Here is a 22297-nt window from a genome sequence, read left to right as displayed (position 1 = left end):
TATTTTTGCTGTGTCTCCTTCTCTGAAAACAAAGGACAAGGGAACTACTTCTGTAGAAAACTGAATTTAATATAAATGTGCAAAATGAATGTATTGTGTATATATAAAAATTAACGAAGCACTAGGGAGCTTAAATGTTGTCATCAGAATTAGAAGATGCTAGAGTACAACAGGTATGCTATTTTAAAGGTACTGATGCAGACTTTCAGTTTTGGAACTCAGGTTTAATAGTAGTAGTAGAAGAATGTAAGGAAAAAGCAGATATGCAGTTTTAGGTGTCAGAAAGGTCTTGAATACGTGTGAAATCAGGATTTGTTAATCACTGGAATCCACAGGAGAAAGACAAGTAATTTAAATGTCAAAACATTCACTGTAAAGATTTTTCTTGGATTTTATTTGTGTTTTAGCATAGTTACATAAGTTTGTATCTTCACAAAAAAGGATGACAAAAAGGCTCCAAAGATACCACATTTAATATAGTGTAATATGCCATTAGAGAAGCTTCTTGTTAAAAATTAGGTGAATTCAAAAATAGATATGGATCTATATATAATCAAATGATTATTTAACTATTAGTTATGAAAGTTTAATTAGTGCATAATAAAGCTGAGAATTTGAAAGATGTACAGAGATCTTAAAATGCCCCTTCCATTAGGACTGAACCTTAGTAAGGCAGCCTTGATTGTGCCAAGCACTTGGGAACCTGTTTTATTTTACCTTAGGCTGAACAGAGTCCTGTGGCATATTGTTTCTATAAAATATTTTCCTGTGCTTTTCTCTGATGCTCAGGAGTATTGACTAAAGAAAACCAGCTTGACTATGTCTCCCGACCCCGACTCATTAATATTGTGTGAAACTCCTATATCAATATATTAGCTGATGCACAAATAGAAAAAGTTTCTGTATCTGAATCTTGCTGAGCCTTGTGTAAAATAGTTGCAAGCACCCTCCCCATTTAAAGTGGAAGAACGATCTTTTCCTTTCAAGTGTTGCAATAAATATAGAAGTTTCAGGAAATTTTGATCAAAATGGGCAGTGTTTTCTACTTCACATAATTACCCTCTGTCTCTGAGACTGCCTAAGGTGGTGATGCTGCTGCTACCATGACAGTTCACTGTATTCATATATTCTGTCACAGAGTAGCTCCTATTTGTTCCCAAGAGATATGTTTGCTTTGGGGACCGGGAGAGAATTCCACCAAGGTCTCTAAATTTGAATTTGCCTACACCTGACTAGAAATTTTGTGTTGTAGAATGACTGTAGTTTTTTCTGTGACTTGCTCAGTATTTTGCGTAAGATATTACACATTTTACAGTGATGATAGTCTTTTCTCTTATCCCAAACCACTTTATTATAGCGGATGGTTAGTCAGTGACGCTTGTGGTCTCAGTTTTCCTATAGAAGACCTATAAGGGCTAATAAAGCCCCCTTTTTAAAAGAAAAGGAGCAAGTTAAAAGGTTTTTGCATAATCTCGGAATCTGCGGAGATGAAGTTTTAGGGAAAACTTCAAGTACTGGAAAAATGTTAGAGTAAAGCCTTAGCATTGGCAGGATGGTCACACAGGCTATATGGTAAAGCAGATGAAAATAAACTCAGGATATTGGTGAGAATGGTCAGGTGCTTCAGTACTAAAATCCGGTCAAGAAAGATGGCAATGGAACAGTCTAGAGAGATTTGGTCAGGCTGAGGTTCTCATGAATTGAACTTTAATAGAAAAGGAGGATGACTTGCTCATGGAGGTCAGATACTACAGTGAGAAGCTCAGTAAAAGAGCCCTGAATGAAATAAACCTAGGAAAGTAACAAAGGATAAAGTCCAACTGGAAGGTAGATACTGCTGTAGGAAAGCCTGTTATTAAGATGAGAAGAAACAGCTGAAAATCTGTGAATTGTTAAGCCAGTGGGTTAGTAAAAAGTGAAATAATCAGCTTTTTTTCTCAAAATGATTGGAATAGGCAAGGGTGGTGTGGGTGGAGGGTTCCTGTGGTATGAAATGAGAAACTCTTTCAGGGCACCTGAATAAGAGATTTACCCTAGATATGGGAATTCTGAAATATCTTTGGTAGAAACTTTCGCATTTACTAGTAAAGATGCTTTTAAATTAAAAAGCAATCTTGGGCTTCCCTAACTGGTTCAGAACTGAAGGCTAGAAATTCCTGCTGAGTCTTGCACCCTGGTATGCCGAGCTAGCAGAGTCACAGGTGCTCAGGCACGAGTAGTCCTTGGTACTTCAGCTGGGATCACACATAACTAGCTCTCCCCATCCCTCAGACTGGGCTGTATGAACTCTGACTGCTTTTGAGTCTCCTGTGCTTTGCTTTTAAAGTTGAGCATCCATCTCAGTATTTGTGCTTTCATGGAAACAATAACAAATTTCAGGTGCCCTCTGGAATAAAGAGAGCTGGGCTCTCTGGAAACAGCTGAATTGCATTGACTGTCAGTAGTGTGCCTAGGAACTGGTGCAGAATCGTTGACTGTTTCATGTCAAACCTAGAACATTCTTTTGGAGGTAAAACAGTCTGGTTACTCGAAGTATGAATGTTTTGGGGATAACCTCAGGCAATTTAGACTTGTAGTACCTTAGCATGTTTTCCTTTGAATGACGTTACTATTTTGATAATTCATGTAGAATAGAAAATACCATCTAAATCTAATGATTAAGTTCACAGTTGCATTTTTTCTAATAGGATCAGCTGCGCTAGAGCAGTAGATGCATTAGATGACACCACTGTTATGTATATTTCAATGGAGAGAGCATTTGTATGGACCGAAATAAAGAACATATTTAGGATTTTGTCATGGAAGGCAATCTCAGTTGTCAGTTATGACAGTTTTCCTAGTCTTAATTATCTCTACTATGGTGCTCTAGTAGTTCTGGGAGTGGATACTGAGTTTTCTATCATTGTTGAAAGTGCTTGAAATAATTAAGCTCAATGGAACAGTGTTTTGAAAGCAATCTTGATAGGCTTTGACCCTTGCATGTGCATTTAAGGGAGCATGTATGTATTTTAGTATATTTGTGATGGCCTAAGACTGACTGAAATCTGATATTTATGTTAATGAAAGTATTCGTATACTCAAAATTGAAAGACTCCAAGTATTTTGCTGAATTGAAATGAGGGGAAGGGAAAGGGCAGACATCACATCTACAATGTCTATGCTATTCAGTGCACTAAAGCAATTTGTTTGTAAAAATCTTCAAAATTGCATGAAATATTTTGGCACATAAAATTGTGCAGGTGTCTCTAAAGACCACTTTTTTTTTTTTAAGGCCACCTGTATCTTATATAAAATACATAGTCGACAATAATTGAAATAAATATTATGCAGTCTCTTTGGATGCAATTTATGTGTGCATAGTGAAGCAAGGATGTATGTTTGAACACACACAGTATTAGGAAAGTGGGCTAAAATTATGATACAGATGAGAGAATTTGCTGCAAAATCTAAATTTTAGATAAACCTGCATCAATTAAGTATTTATTAAGCAAATTAAGATCTAAATGGAATAATTTCTCTTTTAAGACCATTTAAGCAATCTTTCCTTAATAAAGCTATTTAAATTCCAATGTGGAAACATCCCAAGTGCCTGGGATTAAATGGAGGAAACAGAGCCAGTTCACTGAAATACAGGATTCCTGCCTTCTATTTTAGGGTATTAGTATTAAATGTCATTTTACATCTCATTCAATTTCTGCTAGCATTAATGGAGGGAGAGTTGCAGTGACTTCAGAGTTTGACCAGTGCTGAGAATTCCTCCAAATTCCAATGTTTTAGGTAAGACTTCCTAGGAAGAATCTCATAAAGAAACAATTTGTAAGTAGTAATTTTATGCTAAGGTAGAATACTTTTTCCTCAATATTGGAAATCAGGAAAGAGACAAACATGTTTGAAAAAAAAAAATGTTGTACTGGAGAAACTTTGTGTTAAAATTTCTGTGTGTGTAGGTGTGCAGTTTTGTGGGGGGTTTTTTCTGACAGCTGATAGTGTTCACTGGAAACTGAAGGTGAGGTATCTGCATTGTGCTAAGAAAAACTGCAATTTGATCTAATCAAGGCTTGGCCTCAGAATGTAATAAATTGTCAATGTTGGACTTTTGCATTCATTTACACTAATATAGAGTATCTTATTTCTGAGAAGTAAATCACAGTGGCTTCAGTACTTTATTTTCCATCTTGTATGTAAGTAAACTGCAGGATCAACTGAGAGGTTGAATCAATCTGCTATTTATTACCTTGAAATGTGACACCCTATTTTAAGTGCCTTATTCCCTTATGATTTAGTCTGAGTAGTGCATTATGTTCAAACAATATAGAAACCAGCTTTACTGTTAGTGGATTTTTCACTTCAGACTTGATGGATTTACATTTGTAGAAAACTTTCAGTGCATTGATATGTTATTAAATAAAATAGAGTTGAAACAGAATGATATAGAGAGAACAAGGAAAATAATATCAATTACTTTTTCCTGGAATTTAGTAAGGATTAATAATTCTGTAGTTTTCTTTTCTAGGATTTTATTTAAATACACTTGAAAAATGTACTATTGACCAACTGTTTCATTTTTATTTTTTATCTAGAACAGCTTGATATTTCTTAGGAATTAATTCCTAATAAAGCTGTTTCTTCTTGCAGAGTAGGGCATTTCAATCACTTTTCCAAATTGGCTCTTGTATTTTAATGTAACTTTTCTTCATCCTTTTAAGCAAGGACACAGCTTAAGTGTTTTTTCTTTTTCTTTCTTTCTTTTTTTTTTTTTTTCTCCTTTTCCCATGCAGAGCACATGATGAGAACTAACGCTTTCCTCTTTGTTCAATAGGATATTCTGGGCCATACACCATACTGTGATAGCTAATGATGTCAGCTCCTGTCATTGGCTTTCATTATATATTTAAACGGAGTTTTCATGTATTAACATATTGTTTAAGGTACTGATGGCAGCAGACAGGAGACTTATTCTCACATAAAATTCTTATAGATGTAGTTAAACAGAAAGATAATAAGACCCATAGTAAAGAAAATGTTTGAAGAATTTTGACTTCCTGGTCGCATTATATATGTCTTATTTGGGTTAAAAGTGGGGGCCTCTATTATTCATTTTGTGTCTTTCCTCTAATTTTCCAAATTCTAGTTAAGTTCCATCAGCTCAGCAGTGTTAATTCTCATTGACAATATTGGTGTTACACTTGGAGAATATTTTTATTGAACTGATCAAATTAAAGATGTCAAGATTTGCCCATAGAAATGGAAAATGAACTTTGAAACAATGTTTTGTTATTCAGCTTGACATCTAATTTACATGAATTTGGGTTTTTTGTTTGCTTTTTTGAAAGCTTCTTTTAAAAGTGTAGACCTCCTATACACTTATGAACCTTTAAAAACTCTAAAATTTAAATCAATTAAACATTATGAAGTTTTAGCAAAGTTTTGTCTTTTTTTTTTACTCTACTAAATATCACTAGTTCTCTTGCTTTCCATTTCTTTCGTTTTTTAAGAAAGCTCTTATGCTTACACTGTTTGCAGCTGTAATCTTGTAACTTTGACAGCCTCAATTGTCTTGGAAGTCAGTTTTATATTCACAGTAGGAAATTTGAAGTAAGGAGGAAATATATTGATAATACCAACTTCCTTCAGTTATTTAGCGGTTGAGAAATACCTACTATTTGGGAATAGTGGCAAAAAGGCTAACTTTTATTCCACAGATGACAACAGGTGATTAAAATACTAGTATAGAGATTGAATGATGAGATAAATTATGCAATATTCAGACATACAAAATCATAAAGGTATCCTGAATGTTTACCTGGTACTTGAATCATAGTTTGCTTTGACTAGCACACAATTCTTTACCTCCCTGTTTTATTACATGCATACTGTATATTCAACAGTAAAGAGAGGGGAAAGCATATGGCCTCCTGTTTGAACTTCTGTAATCCTTCCAAATACTATTTCCTTGGAAAGTTATTTTTAATTTTATTACAGTCTGTTCTTGTATTCTCCCACACAATCACTTGGGCAACATTTGTATCGATGAAAACGACATAAAGCAGCTCTTAACTAAAAGGAGACTGCTGTTTTACACAACATGTAAATGATTAACTGATAGATTTTTATTACTGTTTGTGTGCATAGTGCACTACAGCATTTGAGCATTAACCCTCCACTCCCTCCCTAAATCTGTGCAGTCCTACAGGGTGTGTTTAGGATTATGTTTGCTTTTAAATTTTTATGTCTTATTATTTAGAAAGCTTTTTTAAAATGCTAATTATTTCTTTAGGGGAATATTGATACTTCTGTATATATTGTGTGGGTTCTTGCAGTTATGCAAAATAAATTCCTGCACTGAAGAAGTGGTAAGAGAGAGACTAAATTATGATTATAGGTGTACTTGATGGAGGAGTATTGGCAAAGGTCATAGTAAAGGGTAACCAGGTTGGTCCCATCCCAAAGCCTGTCAATAGTTTGTATTTAAAAAAAAAAAAAAAAAAAAAATTGTCTGTGTGTTCTTAAAGATTTCTTTGTAGTTTGCCTGCTTACAGAATTCCAGATGTGTGCACTGAGCATGGCTTGCTATTTATTGGCAAGATACTGGATACTGCAACCCTTTGAGGCAATGTATGAATAAGTTACCAGCAATGGAGTAGCAATGCAAATAAGATGATGTGATGATAATGAGAGCAGCAAGAATTATGCTTTTGAGTTTGCTAAAACATTTTTCAGAAGTCCATGCAGCGTAACTAAGGTGACTCCTTTGGTACTACAGAGAGCTTTAATAATCTTGATTCCAATAGCCTGCAAAAGCATGGCATGATCACAAATGAACAATTTACTTCAAAATTCTTTGCAGATATTTTCTGAGGTTGTCTTTATTTGCAATTCAAAGTTGAGAAGAAACCTTCTCCCAATTTAGCCTTTAAAGAAATAGAATTATTTTAAATTCTGAGCTTTTGGAAAGTTTACAATAAAATCCATGCCTTTAAGAACCCACTGTATGTTTGTTTTGTCTCTTCCCTCCTCATCCCTATCCATTTCTCACAAGATTAAGTACACGGGGCTTTCTACTGTAATATTTACCTGAATGCTGTTCCTTATAAAGGATATAATTGGGAGCATAATTTCAGTTAAGAGCTCTACTAGCAAGAAATTAGACCGAATAGAAACAGCAGACATAGAATGTGGTTTTATTCAAATAAACAAAAGGGTGAAAGAGAGGTTTAAAAGATCTCTTAGCAACTTAATTCCTATTCAGGGATCATAAGAAGATCACATTTCCACAAGTGTGATCAAGGTCTGCCTCTTATGAATGTCCAGTTGCTTTTTTTTTTCCCACAAAACTGAAATTGCTGTATTGTACAAAGAAGACAACACAGGCTTCATTTACATAGGCGCAGTCCTTGTTAATTCCGGTGGAGTATTAGGTCCGCAGCTCTGAAAATCAGGATTAGATAGTGCCATGTCTGCAAATTCTGTTGCTTTTTTTCTTTGAAGATATGCTTTTCAATTCTGTCACGTATGAATGCCAAGTTGAAACAGAGCACTTTGTGGCTATATGAACTCATGCTTTTACTGAATACTAAGTTTCTAACACTTTCTGTTGGCCTACATATGTGAACTCATACACATGAAATGGAGCTGTCTGAAGGTCAGCTTCAAACTAAGGTGGTTATTTAATATCACTTATCAAGATTAGCTAGTATAGAAAGGTTTAAAACATTTCAAAGCAATATTCCATTTATCTAGGATACCCATCTAATTATCATACTTAATGAGGGCCTTATGTATTTCAGTGTAATTCATCCCAAAGCATGTGATCTTGTCATGGTCTGTGCTCTAACCAAAAGTATATAGCGTCTAGGTTAGTTTCTAGAATAATCAGGCTATGATAACTTTAGTGCGTTGCAAGCTGTCTAAAAGGTTTTAATTTTTGTTAGACTTGAACCCCATTTTAAAGGAATGGGAATAATTACAGCTATAAATGTCATATACTTAATGGGAATCTTGCTTGTTGAAAAGTAAGCTAGATCTTATTGCCCCAAGTTAGATGATCAGAAGGTGGGGAAACGTTCCAGATCCTCTGAATGATCAAATGCTCGTTGTCTTAGAAGAATGAAGCGCTGCTAATTCTCTGTGCTGTTAAATAAGTTTAAATGAAAAGTTTAAATGTGGAATTTATTGCTGCAGGATTTTGGGGATGCTAAAAGTTTACAAAGATTCAAAAAGCTAATAGATAAATTCAAAGGAAAAAAAAAAACAACACTTCTTCATCAGGGAGTGTTGATGGAGTGAAATTGCTCTTGAAGATCACTGGAGTTTGGGGAATGTATCATTTTATGCTGTCTAAGAGACAATCTTCCCTGCGCATATGCTGCTATTAACTGTTGGAGAAAGGGCCAGTCATCTTGCCCTTGGCATTTTGTATGTAGCAGCCAGTTTCTTTGCATGGAAGCAAGAAAAGAAAAAATTGTGACTCTTTAACTTGTATAGGATTAGTGTTTGGGGGTTATCTGCTTTTCTTTGAGTGAAATAAAAATAAGTAAATTAGAAAAGTGCTCATTAGTGTTAGCATTCCCATTGTGTTTGAAGTGCAGATGAGTTAAATATTCCTCAACTCTGAGGCCTGACCTCAAAACTGTGATTTAATAACTAACCATAGCTTTATTAAATTCCATCACAGTGATCTCTGTAGCCTGGTATGTCAGAAGCAAACCTAGTGTTTCTTTATTATCTGTCCTTCCAGACAACTTTGTCATTGCCCTCCAAGATGCTGCTTTTGCTTGAAAAGTTTTTTCTGCCTGGATTCAGTTTAACTGGGAGCTAATTTTCATGCTGCAAGAGTAAGAAAGAGATTATTTTCATATATTGCTTGCCTTCTGCAGCTTATGATTTGTTACAGAAATTAGGTGAAGGGTAATAAGTCTTTCAATTCAGATCTTGAGAAACTGTGCGCCCCATTCCTAACATTCATGAAGAAGTTTTTTATTTAACAGCAGGAGAGGAAGACAGCACTGCATAACTTTTCATGGATTTGTGTTTCATTTGTGCACTCACAAGTTTAATCTGCCTTCAAAATAGATGATGAATCTGGCTCTAGTTACAAGCGGTGGGAGGCTTTACCTTTAGCAGGTGAGTCATTACAACATAACATTCCATTTTAATGCTGTTATGCAAAATCTTTTTTGATGTTTTCCTATGATGTATGGATTGTGCAAAATTTATGAAAGAAGCAATTAACTGGGTGGTGCCTGTGAATCAGGATGTTATTTGAAAGCATGTTCATTTACTGAAGTAGTACTATTATTATTCTGAGCACTCCCACCTGTAAGCCTTTAACATGGATAGATGATGTTCTCTTACCCTTTAGTAGTTTTTTGCCCTTTCTGCTGGTGAATTCTTTCTTCCCAGTGTAAGCTAGTGCTAGTAAAACACCGAATTCAACCTACTCTTGTAGTCTAAGACAGTTTGGATGACACTTTCTTGCCTCTTAATATATATTCTTTAATATGCTTAGGTTGAAGCAAGCTGATTATAGGAAGCTGACGGGTGCTCCTCAGTGAGATATTTTAATAACAAAACAATTTCAGTGGCTTGTGAGCTAACAACCTCGCAGGAGGTAAGACATAAGGCTATGTATTGAATGCAAAAATGTAATCCTGTATGAAAGCTTTCTGGAAACAGAGGATTCTTGAGGGGGTTTTGTTTGTTCATTTGTTTTTGTGTTTTGCTAAATAGCCCACCTAATACAGTTTGTGCTGTTCTTCTAAAGGAAGACTGCTTTTTTGTGAATTGTGGGTTACATTCTACTATCTTGAAATGGTCTGTCAGCTGTGTGATACAGAAGTTTATTGTCAGTCTGGTAATAGGGCTTAACTTCTTTAATGAAAGAGACCACCATTTTTGAAAAGCACAATGTATTTCTTAACATTGTAGGATAAATTATTATAAATTTTAGCTCTAGTCTGCCGAGCACTCAAAGATATTTATTAAGAAGTAAAACATTCCAGTTAAAATAAGATTTGCTCATAAATGATTCATTTGGCAGTTATTAAATCACCTTCTAACTCCCACCTGCTGTACGGAGTTTATCAGAGTACTTTAATGGCATGGCAAACAGCTGGCTGTCTATTAGCCATTTAAAGTTGGAAAGCCACTGGCCAGTTTACTATGTTAGATTCGTTCTTTACAGGGAGTTATTTTACAAGCTGGATGGTGTTGGAAGGCATTTTGTTCTTAGTTTATGAATACTTTATTTCTGTGGTAAAGGAAGGATAAACGAGGTTTGCATACCAGGAAATGTTTTAGTACCACATAACTAGATGAAGTGGCAGTTAGATGGCCAAAGGCCACTTCAGAATTAGTGTGCCATTTGCTCTTGCTGTAAATGAAAACCGAATCTGCTTGCTCTTGCAAAGCTAAGAAAATTAGCTTTCTGCCTGGGAGTTCTGAATGGATTGGGAAGATAACTGTGAAGCCATCATATAAGAACTGCCTCATAACTGTGCTTTCTCCTCCTTTAGTCTGGTGCATAGTCATGTCTAAACTACCAGTGTCATGTTTTATACATACATGTGAGTACAGAACAATTTTGACAAGTCTGCAAAGCATGTAACTTAGTGTCCCTATATAGTGCAGGCATGCAGATATGTGATGGACTTATCACAGGACCTTTGCCACTGAGATGAAGATGACAATTATCTTAAAAAGAAGTCGCTAGTGGAATAGCATGGTATGTTTTGGTCTAGTTGTTGTTCCTTGCCTGCATAAAAGACAATACTGCATAGTCTAAATGCTGGTTCTATTTAGCACCAGTGGTGATCATATGGTTAAACACAGCAAAGACACGAGTATTTCATAAGACTTCAGCTCTCAGTTGGTTCATAACTGCATGCTTCTTAAGTAAAATGTCTTTTTTTATTATTATTATTATTTTTTGTTGTGGGATCACCAGAAAACTGCTGTCTATATACAGCACCAAATCGGTTCATGTTGCCCTGTGATTGTAACTTCAGTGATATAGATACTTTTAATTTTGCAGGTATTTAAGAAATAGAGATTTCTCAATGTAATTTGCAGTTTACTTCTATTGGTCTAGAATTCGGACTATGTCATAAATAAGAGATCTAGTTTATACATGAACTTAATTCATCGGATAGTATCTGCAAATATGATTGATTTGCATTGTTGAATTCTTGGGTTCAGGCAGAGCCCCTGAAGAAATTGGTAGGGCTCTGTCGGGATATAGTGTTTTCTCTGTGTGGATCTAGATTAAAAAGTAGGTTTGCAAATGAACTGAAGAAAACAGATGCTCCATAACCTTGAAATAATTCATAAAGAATAATTAAAGTTATATAGAAGTATGGACGTACATGTTTGCATTTCTGGGACAATTCTTTAATACTATTCTGAACTGAGAATTTTTCAGAGCAAGAGGAGGAAGGGCTGTGTCTGGCACGCTCTTAATTTTTCTTTTGTGATGAAATTATTTGATACGAGGAAGAATGGATTGCTGCTTCTCTCTGTTCTTGTATATAGTTACTGTGCTTCATTTGGTTCTGGATTATTATGATTTTTTTTGTACTCAGATAAGTATTTTTTGTCACTGGTGTCTTTTGGGATCATTGTTTTACACTTTGTTCTGTTTTTGAGACAAAATTGGTCCAAATTCTATAATACCGGTTGCATAAGCACACAGTCAAAACTACATATTTGTATGTCAGAGGTGTGGCTTTTCTACATAAGAAGTTTGCTAATAAATAGCACAAATACAATTAACAGTTGGAGACAGATTAGATACTGTCTTTTAAACATGATCCGTTTCAGTTGCAGTCCTTATCTAAGACTCGCACTGGTATATCCATGACTTGGTCACTGATAAGATAATAAAGAGAATTACACTCAAAGGGCCTAGCAATGTCACTTAAATCAGTCACTTGTTTTTAGCATAAGCTCTGTGGAAACAGAAGCAGAAGGACTCTTACATAAGACTCAAAATGCTAAACATGGTATTTAGTTATACGTGAGGCTCATTCGGGGAAAATCTCAGGTGACAAGGAAAGATGCTTCAGAGCATTAATTCCAATATAGTAACACACTATATACTGACAAATATATCCAAGCTTAAGTAATTAAATCTCTTTTTTGAAGGCGTACTATGATAAGGGGTAAGTGTCCTGAGCAGATTTATTTATTTTTTTTTTTCCCCATCGCATATTAAAATTCAGCAGTGATCATTTGAAAGGTGGTGTTTCCTTTTCCCTTCTTTCCCCCTGCCCCTCCTCTTTTCTTACAAGATCCCTGGGGACTGCTTGAACGCTTAGTGCTATGGGTATTTAAAAAAAGAAAGAAGAAAAAAAAAAAAACCCTACATTCTCTGATCTCTTAAATACAAATTTAGCATCTCGCATTATTTGTATGACACATTATTGCCATTATTTAATCTTGTTATGTTATTTTCCTTTGAGTAAATCCAGCTTCTTCAGAATGACAGTCTAAATATACCCTTATTTAAAACAATAGTATCCTGTACCTTAGATCCAAAATCTTCAGTTCAAAGAAATTATTATATCGAATGCCTCTGTTTCACAGGTGGAATGATTTCGTCAATACTTGTCTTGACTACTAAGACTAGTTTCAAACTCATTACATTGTTTCGTTCCTTGGAATTCATTTTGATTTACTCTGGTATAAGTCAGGAGGATCAAGCCCAGATCAGTGTCAGTGCAGCTGTGATGTTTCGACTCTAGCTGTGTTCATGCATTTATTACAGGACAGTTGTGCTGAGCAGCCTCTGGAGAGTTCTTGTTGCATTGCCTGCTGTAAAGAGGAGAGTTAGCTCTGGGGTTTTGTAGGTGTGGGCTGTTTTGTTTTGTTTTGTTTTCTGCTTCTGTGTAATGGCTTCTTCCCCTCTGCTTGAGAAAGTAGTAGCTTTAGTTTTTAAGAGATGCTTTAAGTCCAAACCTCTGCATCCAACTGTACATCCATATTTTTGTTGGATTTAGCTTTCTGTGCTTTCTACATCCTGCGTTGGAGAAATGAAGGAATACTGAAAGACATCAATTCTGTATCAGAGGTTTAGACTGTGCAATGATTTCTGGAGGCATTGGTATTCAGTATTTTTAAATGCTTGTGTTCTCCCCGTTCTTTAAAAGTAACAGGGAAATGACAGAGTTTTAGCACAAGCCACCCCTTTGTCCTCCAAACAGAAATATAAATTTAATGAAGAGCTTGATGGGTGTGTATTCCCTTTTTAGATGGTGTAACATATCCTCTCAACTGCACCTACTGAAATTACTTCTTTGTAAGGGGCTAAGTGGGCACCAGGTAGAGTGGAGTACAGACTATGTTTTGGGGGCTTTTGCATGGTGTAATAGGCCTTATGAGGGTACATAATCTGCTTCATAAGGTTTTCATGCTTTTTGGTTATTTCTGTCATATGATACATATGATTCTGCTATGTGATACAAGTAACATATAACACTTGCCATTATTCCTAACTGTTTGGCTATGTTAGTTCTAAGAAAATATTAAAATAGAAAAAAAGAGCCTTTACTTTATGAACTGAAGGTCTAGTGTTTTTTTCTCTAGACATCACTTATATGATGCTAGTTAATATATAACTAATAACCTTAGCTAATATGAATAACTAAATTCTACTTACACTTGTTACTGACTGTATTTTGTGTCAAAATCATAATTTTAGCATGTTGTTTCTGTAGCTTTCCCACAAGAAGACACATGCTGGAGATACTTACCGTGAAAGTAAGTTAGATGGTGCTAGAGTATACAACTGTGAGCTGCTGTATATATGTATCCAGCTGTTTACAGTGTAGCTTTATTGTTTTTGTGCTTTTGGGGGAAAAAAATCAGATGCACTGGGGGAAAGAAGTGTTGAGTGTCATAAGGAAGTACATAAAAGACAGTACTGCAGTTAATACAGTTGAAAGAGTTGATTTGTAGTAGGAGTAAGTATCACAGTTGAAGACATTGTGGGGTTTTTTTTATTATTATTATTTTTTATTTTTTTAAAGAATAGACTGGCAATGTGATTACAGCTATTCCAGGCAAGAGATCAAGAACAGCTCCAGCTGAAGATCTGTCACTGGATACAAGAAACAGTTTTTCTTCAGTTTTAATAGCATGGAACCTAGATCATCAAAAAAGATCTTGGTCCAGACTAAAAGTAATGTATTCTCATGTTTTGAAACAGATATGTGACAGTGCCTATTTTAAAAACAAACCTACAGCAATTCTGATATGTTAACACACTTTTTTAAATGCATCCTTCTTTTTTCTTTTCTTTTCTTCCCCTGGCTAAGATCTCGTGCCTCCTAGTAATTTGCCATGTTGCAGTCAAACAGCAGATTTTATCCAAAATTATAGATAACAAATAATTTCTCAATGTGTGACAAAACAGGTACATGACTAGTGGTGAATGGAAAAATAAAATGTTTAATTGAATTAGTGTAGGCATTGTGTCAATGATACAGCCCTTGTGATTAATGAAGATTAATTTCCTTCACAATGAATATTTTAAATAAGGGTCCACTCTTGTCAAAGATGAAAAATATCAATGAATTTAGATTTATTGGAGTAACATACAGTCTGACTAAAGTACCTAGAAGTACAAATTATCATTTGTTGTTTGTAGTTTTGCTGCTTTGGTTATGTTGTGGCTTTAAATGCTCTTCTTCATGGGCTGCTGAGAGTGTAGTTCTAGGTATGCAAGACTAAATTAAGCTACTTCTCAAATTATTTCATTGTAGTTGAGGGAGACGATTGGGGAAATTGGAGGGTTTTTGTCTTCGCCTCCCTACTTGTGAACGCAAATGTATGCTTCTTTTCAGAAAACTCTTCTTGCTTTTGGGAGGGCAGCCAACAGTGAGTTTCTCTGCTGAAATGAGCTATTCTACCACAATGGATTGATTTCAAAGTCTGTTATCAGTTAGGCTGAGCAAGAAGCCTTTCTCAGTTGTTGAGAAAGGAGTAAAAAAAAAAAAAAAAAAAAGGATGTATTTTATATGTAACATAAATGATAGTAAATGGACATAAGATTCATGTATTCATGCATTCATGTATTTTGCTATGGAGGTTTTTGAAAGTTTTTATCAAAAGCATATTTATGACAAGTAACAGGTAGCAAATGTTCATAAAGAAACTTTTTCTTAGCTCAATTCTTTTCATAATTTTAATTTCTCTTTTCATGGTGTCCCAGTGTAGTTTATCACATAATTATATAATAAGTCTTCTGTGAAGTTTTTATGAACTTTTTGGGTCAATGATGCTAAGCTTTAATTAAGAAAAACCAATAGATTATTATACTGTTAGGTAGAAAATACCACACATTTACTATATTTAAATATAATCTGGTTTATAAGCATTTTGGGGCACAATTTTTGTAGATTGCTTTTATTTTTTTATTATTATTATTATTATTTTAAGACACTATCACATTCCCCAAGGTGGTACTTAACGGATTAAAATATATATATCATTTACTATTATTAATAGCTACCAAAGGAAGATTATGTCTAATAAGATGACCACTTCTCATTCCTGCACAGCAGTACTCTGTACAATTTTACAACAAAAATCTTTCAATAAATTACTGAGTTTGTTTTACTACACTAAAGAAAACATGAGCATGTTAAGAAGCTTAAAGATTTGGGATCTGTATCTTGAAATCCTTTGCTTTGCATCTAAGAATTTCTTAATCAAATATGAAACTAGTGTCTACAGCTAACTAGCTGTAGAGTGGCAGTTGCTGAAGAGCCGTTAAAGGAAAACAACTTCTGTATCAATTTTAACTTCTTGGTTTTGTGAAAGGTAATGAGGCACTACCAGTTCTTTCCACTAGTTTCAGCAGGAATAACCAGTTATTTGGTTCTGCATTAAGAATATTATTAAACCCATTGATCCTCTTAGCATTTCAATAATCTGGATAATAATTTTAAATTTAATCTTTCCTTTAATAAAGAGATGACTAGTCTTGCCAGGTAATATCAGCATACCAAATTTTCTCTTTGATTTACTGATGTAATGTGCAAAGGGAAATGGATGTTTGTTTATATAACTGAAAGGATTATTTTGCAAAAAAGAAACCATTCCCCTGGGAAAATAATTAGGACTTGCTGCTGGGTGTTTGTAGGATTCCTTTCCTTTCCCCTCATCCCCCTTTATACTGTTTAAAAAAAAAAAAAAAAAAGTAAATCTTTTGAAACTTGGAATGCAAAGAAACCAATCAGCAAAACCCCCCACCCCTCTTATGCTATACATGACCGTATGCAGTTCACTTCATTGGAGCTGAAATGAGGAAATGCTTCATCTTTCATAACAGAATACTTCATGATTACAGATACGATTTTTTAAAGTGCTGCTAGTTACAGAAATATTTTAAAGAAAATACTCAATACTTTGTTTTTAATGGATGAAATTTATTGCTGCCATGTAAAATATGTTTTTTTATTATTTTATTTTAAAAGGAATATTCATAATACCCCTAATATCTCTTCTAGGCTACAGTTAGTCCAGTTTGAATACAGTAATTAGAAATAACAAAACGGATGAAGCATTACTCATAGCACTTTTCACTGGTGTCTTAAGATGCCAAGAATTACTAATGTGTGGAAATGGGTGGCAGAAACCTAACAAGGTCTAGGATATGGTATATTCTGTTGTCTTGGTTAATCTAGTGTACTTTGGTTAAACATGCATAGATGAAGTCACCCAATATGAATTAATGTATTTGACTGTTCTGGCAAACCCAGACTTCTTATTGTATGCATCAAACAATATATATATTCACAGGGTTAAAAAGGTACTGAGATTTCTAATCCTATTTTATTGCTTAACTGTAAGAAATAACATGATTAGCTCAGGGTTTTCCTTGAAGATTCAGTGTGGTGAAGAAGTTTTTTTTTATATGTAGTATCTTGAAAATAATCTCCCACTTCTGCTACAAAAAAGGCCCAGCACTATAACAAAAGCAGTATTGTGAGACAAAGTATTGGGAAAATTGTATGAAACTTAAGTTTACACCGATAAACATAAGGTACAAAAGTGGTATGTACTGGCCCAGATTTAGACAACAGACCCACATTCTTAAATGTGAAGGTTTTGCAGCAGCACGGAGAAAGGGGGCAGGATAAGAGTCAAGGTGCTTGTTGGTCTGATAGAACAGCTCGTCTCCGAACATCGGAACCCTGCATCCGCTTTCCAGTGGCAGTCCGGTTTCCAGTTTCTTGAGGCGTGGTGTCTAGCTGGCTTAGTGTAAATCTCACTTTTGACTGTTTCCTTTGCTTCTCAAGCTGTGCTTGTCTCTTTTAAAGTATGTCTTTTTTATTAAAAAGATAAAAAGCTCAGATGAGATAATGGTTCATTTCATATGTAATTAGAAGAGGGATGAAATGTCTGTGCTTTTATCTTGAAAAAAGTTTGGCAGATAGATTTCGGTTTTGCAGCTCATCTGCAGATGCAACAAAAACCAGCGCTCGATTAAGAGTTCATGTTACCTTACAGAGAAAAAAATCATGCCTTTTTCTCTGATGGGTTAAGTGGAAATGTATTTTGTTGTGCAAAAAAGTCAGCATTCAAAGGAGGTATTTTGTTTTTAATCCAAAGCCAGGAGTATTTTCGCTGATATTGAAAATGTTATCCAAATTACAAAACACGGCTCCCAAAATTTCAGTTTATTCTAATTAAATTGTGGGTGAAGGAGAAAGCAATACCATGAAAAGGTTTGGAAGGTGAGAAAAGTATGTTGACATTTTCTTAGAAGGAAAAAAAGTGAGAATAAGTGAAGTTACCTCAAAAAAGGCAAAAGTCCTTTCTGTACTAATTGTGTGTGGATATTGAGAAGGAGATGGAATTTTGTGACTCTCTGACTCCACTATTAGGTGGAAGGGAGCGTGTGTTGGGTTTTTTTTTCTTTTCTTTTCTTTTCTTTTTTTTTTTTTTAAATAGAGACTCTCCTGTAAAGAAAGAGGGAAACAATAGCTAGCTGTCACAACAAGCTGATATATACCTTTGATCAGCCAAATGAATGTTGCAGGCATTTCTTATAGAAAGGAGATTGCTTATCGATCTATATCAAAATATGCATGCTAATCCCAGGCAGCAGAGAGTATTTTCAAGTGGAGTTAATAATCTGATTGCTGTCCTGTCTGGTGCAATTCACTGAACTCGGAGCTCTAATCAGTCTGGGGTCTTGCAGTCAAATGTATTTTGCTGTTTAAATTTGGATTTGTGACATTGATTGAGGAGTCCTTGTAAAGGTGTTGACAAATCAAATTGTTTGTTCCAGTAGTGTTTTGCTAGAGATCAAGTCCAAAGTAATAAGCAGTGAATTTGTTCATTACTAGTAGGGTGAAAGGAATGATAAAATTCACCTGCATCATTATCATGGACACAGTATCAATAAAAGATATGTTTTGAGTGAAGAAAATGTAGTGGTATTTGTGGGTGAATGTGATGAGTGATGAAAACTAAAATACAAAGCTATAATGCAAGTGTTATTTAATAATAGTTGGAAGGAAAATGATAAAGCTGTTATGTTTTAAAAGTTTACAAAGGAGGAGAAGGGATGACGAAAAGGCAAAAACCCTTTTAAAACCCTTTTTTGTTTTGGATTTAAATGGATTTCTCAGATTAAAATACGTAAGTAGAACATGCTGATTTTTACAATGCAGGTGTTTGAATCACTCATTTTAAAGCATTGTCACTGTGGATATTCTCCATGCAAGCTGATTTTAGTTCAGTTTAAATACTGTTCAAGTGAGATATGCATACAGTGTTCATTCAGAATTTAAGGTTTACTCAATATTTCTTGAAATAAGATGTCAGAACAATCAATAACAACCTTGTCCTTTATGCTAAATCTTCAAGTGGGATTTCTGAAATAATGCTTTATTCAGTTGATTTATAGAGCATTAATTGTGCTTTATTATGATTTGATGATTGTCTACAACAGTTTTTCTTGAGGTCCGTGCAACTTGCATGCTCTGCTACAAACATTATTCCTGTGCTTATTAGGTTTTCCTATACTTTCTTAAAAACTGAAATCTTCTTGAAAGAAGAGAAACTTTAAATGTTTCATGCCTTCCCTGTGTATGTGGCAAACACCTGATTAGTTTGGTTATTCTGATTTTTATATTTGAGGTATGTGAATTAAGGTTGCATGCAACTCTTCCACGTTGTTCTGCTTTGAGTTTCAAACAGGTGCATCTGGTCAGCATGACAAAATTATTGATCCTGTAACTTGAACTTTAGTATCAGAAATCATGAGTGTGGGACTAGCTTCACGTTTCCTACATTTGTTCCAACTAGCTGTAATACCTTGTGCATAGAAATTGAATTTGTGTCATATTGCAAAACATATCAGCCAAATACTCTTCTGCCAGTGGTGATGCACTATTGCGCATTCTCCCAAACATGTCCCTTTTTTCCCCACCCAAACTTTTCATCTGGGCAGGACTGACGGTGTTTAAAGTGACCAAATCTGGAGCCATCCAGCAACAGGGTTGAAGTAGTAGTTCTCACTACATTCACTGGATTGTTGTCTGTCTGAAAATTCTATAAAAAAGGCCACTGGCATGTGTGTCATTCAACTCTCCATTGTGCATGTGTCCTTGAGTGTCCTACATTTGCTATGCGTTTGTGGATTACTTGTGTGGAGCATGCCTGTATCTTAATGCAGTAGAACTAAAATGTAGGATGTCTGACAGACTTACGGCTAGTCAGGTATTTCTTTCTAGTACAGTCTAGATCGAAAAATAAGTCTTTTTTTTTTCCCAACAGTGGAATAAAACATTTATAAAGCTTGGTGAAATTGTTAATTTAACCAAAGGAAGAAAAAGATTGATTTTGGTGAGGGGGGAAAGATGTGGAAGTGTTTAAAATACAAAGCCATTTAAAAATAGCAATTCTTTTTAAGTTTTGATCTTTTATACTAAAATAAAACATTGCTATAGAGACATTAATTAAAATAAGTTACTAAAACATTACTAAACTTTACCACTAATTTTTAAAATGCTCTGTTTCCATTGACTTAAACTAGTTTTCAAAAACAATTTTGAATCTTTAGTGTTTCAGACAAAGTTGGAACAAAGCTAAATTTTAATTTTGGAGTTTTTTGAAGAATGCTTTCATTTTACATATTCCTAATGCTGCTGCTTTGGCTACTCTGTTATTGATGGGGAAGGGGGGTGTTCCATGTCATATCATCAATGTTAAACTTGATTCTTGTTCTAAAAGAAATTTTGGAACTGTTGTTCAAACAACATTTCTTTTGGCAGGTTTGGAAGTGTTGAGATTTATTCATATTCTGCATCAAAATAAAGTCAAAATATTAAAACTAACCTTTTGGGAAGGTAAAACATTAGTGCTTTAGAGAGATGGGAAGCCAAACTCAATTTGCTTTACTATAGGAGAAGTTCTTATTACTGAATCAGATTGGGATTTAAACCTAGAGACTTACTCACCTCTGGCCAGCTTCTTGGTGAGTCAGTCTCTCTCTCTCCCATGAACCTCTTAGCTAAACATATTGTCAAAATATCTGCAAAATACTCCTGCTCTGATTAAACAAATTAGTATGTTTCGGCATATTTTAATTGGAATTTTCATCCATGTTTGTTTACTGTCCAGTCAGCTGTCCACTGACACTGTCTTTTAACTGCCCATCTCAAAAATAGACTGGCTTAAGAAATGAGTGTTCCTGGGAACCTCTGTGGTTTCCAAGTAATCATGGGGTTATTCAGGTTAGAAGGGACCTTAGGGGTCTCTAGTCCAGCCTCCTGTTCAAACGAGGGTCAGCTACAAGATCGACCAGGTTGCCCAGGGCTTTGTCAAGTTGAGTCTTGAAAACCTCCAAGGATGGAGACTGGGCAGCCTTTCTCAGCGACTGTTCCTCTGTTTGACTGTCCTCATGGGGAAAAATGTTTTCTTTATATCCAGTCAGAACCTCCGTTGTTTAATTTGTGTTCATTGTCTCTCATTCTTCCACCACGTGCCTCAGTAAAGAGCCCAGCTCTATAATCTCAGTAACCTTCAATGTCAGACTTGCTGTAAATTCGCATTGATGTCAGATGGGATGGTCAAATGGGTGATGTGCAACTTTAAAGCAGACTGCATAAGCAGGGGTATATCATGTGCTTGGCAGCAAGTTTGTGTTGGGTGTGTGTGTGTGAATAATCAGAATCTCTAGGTGAAAGAGAACCAGCGAGGCCCACTGGGCTGCCACTCATGACCACCTCCCTCCACCTTGGAATGGGTGCTCTGGAACCAGCGCCTGACACTTGCTGGCTGAGAATGGTGACCATGATGGTCCACCAGTGGTGTTGTCATTCTCAGCCAGCAACTGTCAGGCACTGGTTCCAGAATTTACTTCTTCTCTGCTTAAACTCAGTCAGGAAGATTGGCCATCCCAAACCCAGAGGCTTTCCAAGGTCTCAATGGCCTCTTTTCTCTCTCTGAAGACAGTGTGCTAGGAAATACTTAAAAATAATAATTAAAATAAAAATAAAGAAAAACCAGCTGCTCCAAAACAGGAGGTTATGATAGAAAATGGAGTGGCAAACTTCAAATTACAAAATACCTGCATTAGTCATAAATATTTTTTTCTTCTTCTATTTTCTAATTCTTCCCTTAATTGGGCTTTGAGTCCTTTTTATATTTGGGCCTTCCTCCTGCTGTGTATTGATTTAATGACTACCCAAACATTATCAAACTTTTTTTGCTTTTGGAATATGAATATATTCTCAGTTTGATAAACTGACTTTTTTCTTTTTCTTTTCTTTTTTTCTCTTGATAGGTATGTAATTCATCCCATCAAACATATTTCTTTTAATGTTTTTGTATTCTCTTTCCCTATTTAATTTGTGTCTAGGGCCCCCTTCTGTTTCAGAGGAAGGCAGTGAAATGCCTAAGACTGTGCAGTCTGAAAGCATTTTTTTCTTTATAGTGGTAACTTTTCCTTTATTACTAAAATGTTTCTCTTTTCTTGTGAGAAGGTCTCCTAGATTCAGTGACGTGGATAATTCTGCTTTCTTTTTGTATCCTCAAGTAGTCCCTCTCTCTCCCACCCACATACCCCTTGGGTTTTTTGCAGGAGTTTTGTGTCTGAGAACCATGCCACATCCCACACAATCCTTTATGAAAAAGAAAAAATGTAAACTATATAACCCTTCCAGAACATGTTTCGAAACCACAGCAGCCATCTGGTTTTCCAGAAGGCCTGCTGTTCTTTTCATGTTTGGAGGAATAGTTTGATAACAAACTTGTCTAATAAATACAGAGCTGAAAGACAACA

Source organism: Apteryx mantelli, chromosome 10 (assembly GCF_036417845.1).
Source record: "Apteryx mantelli isolate bAptMan1 chromosome 10, bAptMan1.hap1, whole genome shotgun sequence".
In the NCBI taxonomy this organism is placed as follows: domain Eukaryota; kingdom Metazoa; phylum Chordata; class Aves; order Apterygiformes; family Apterygidae; genus Apteryx; species Apteryx mantelli.
The sequence above is the reverse complement of the archived record's forward strand: the minus strand, read 5'-3'. Positions refer to the sequence as shown.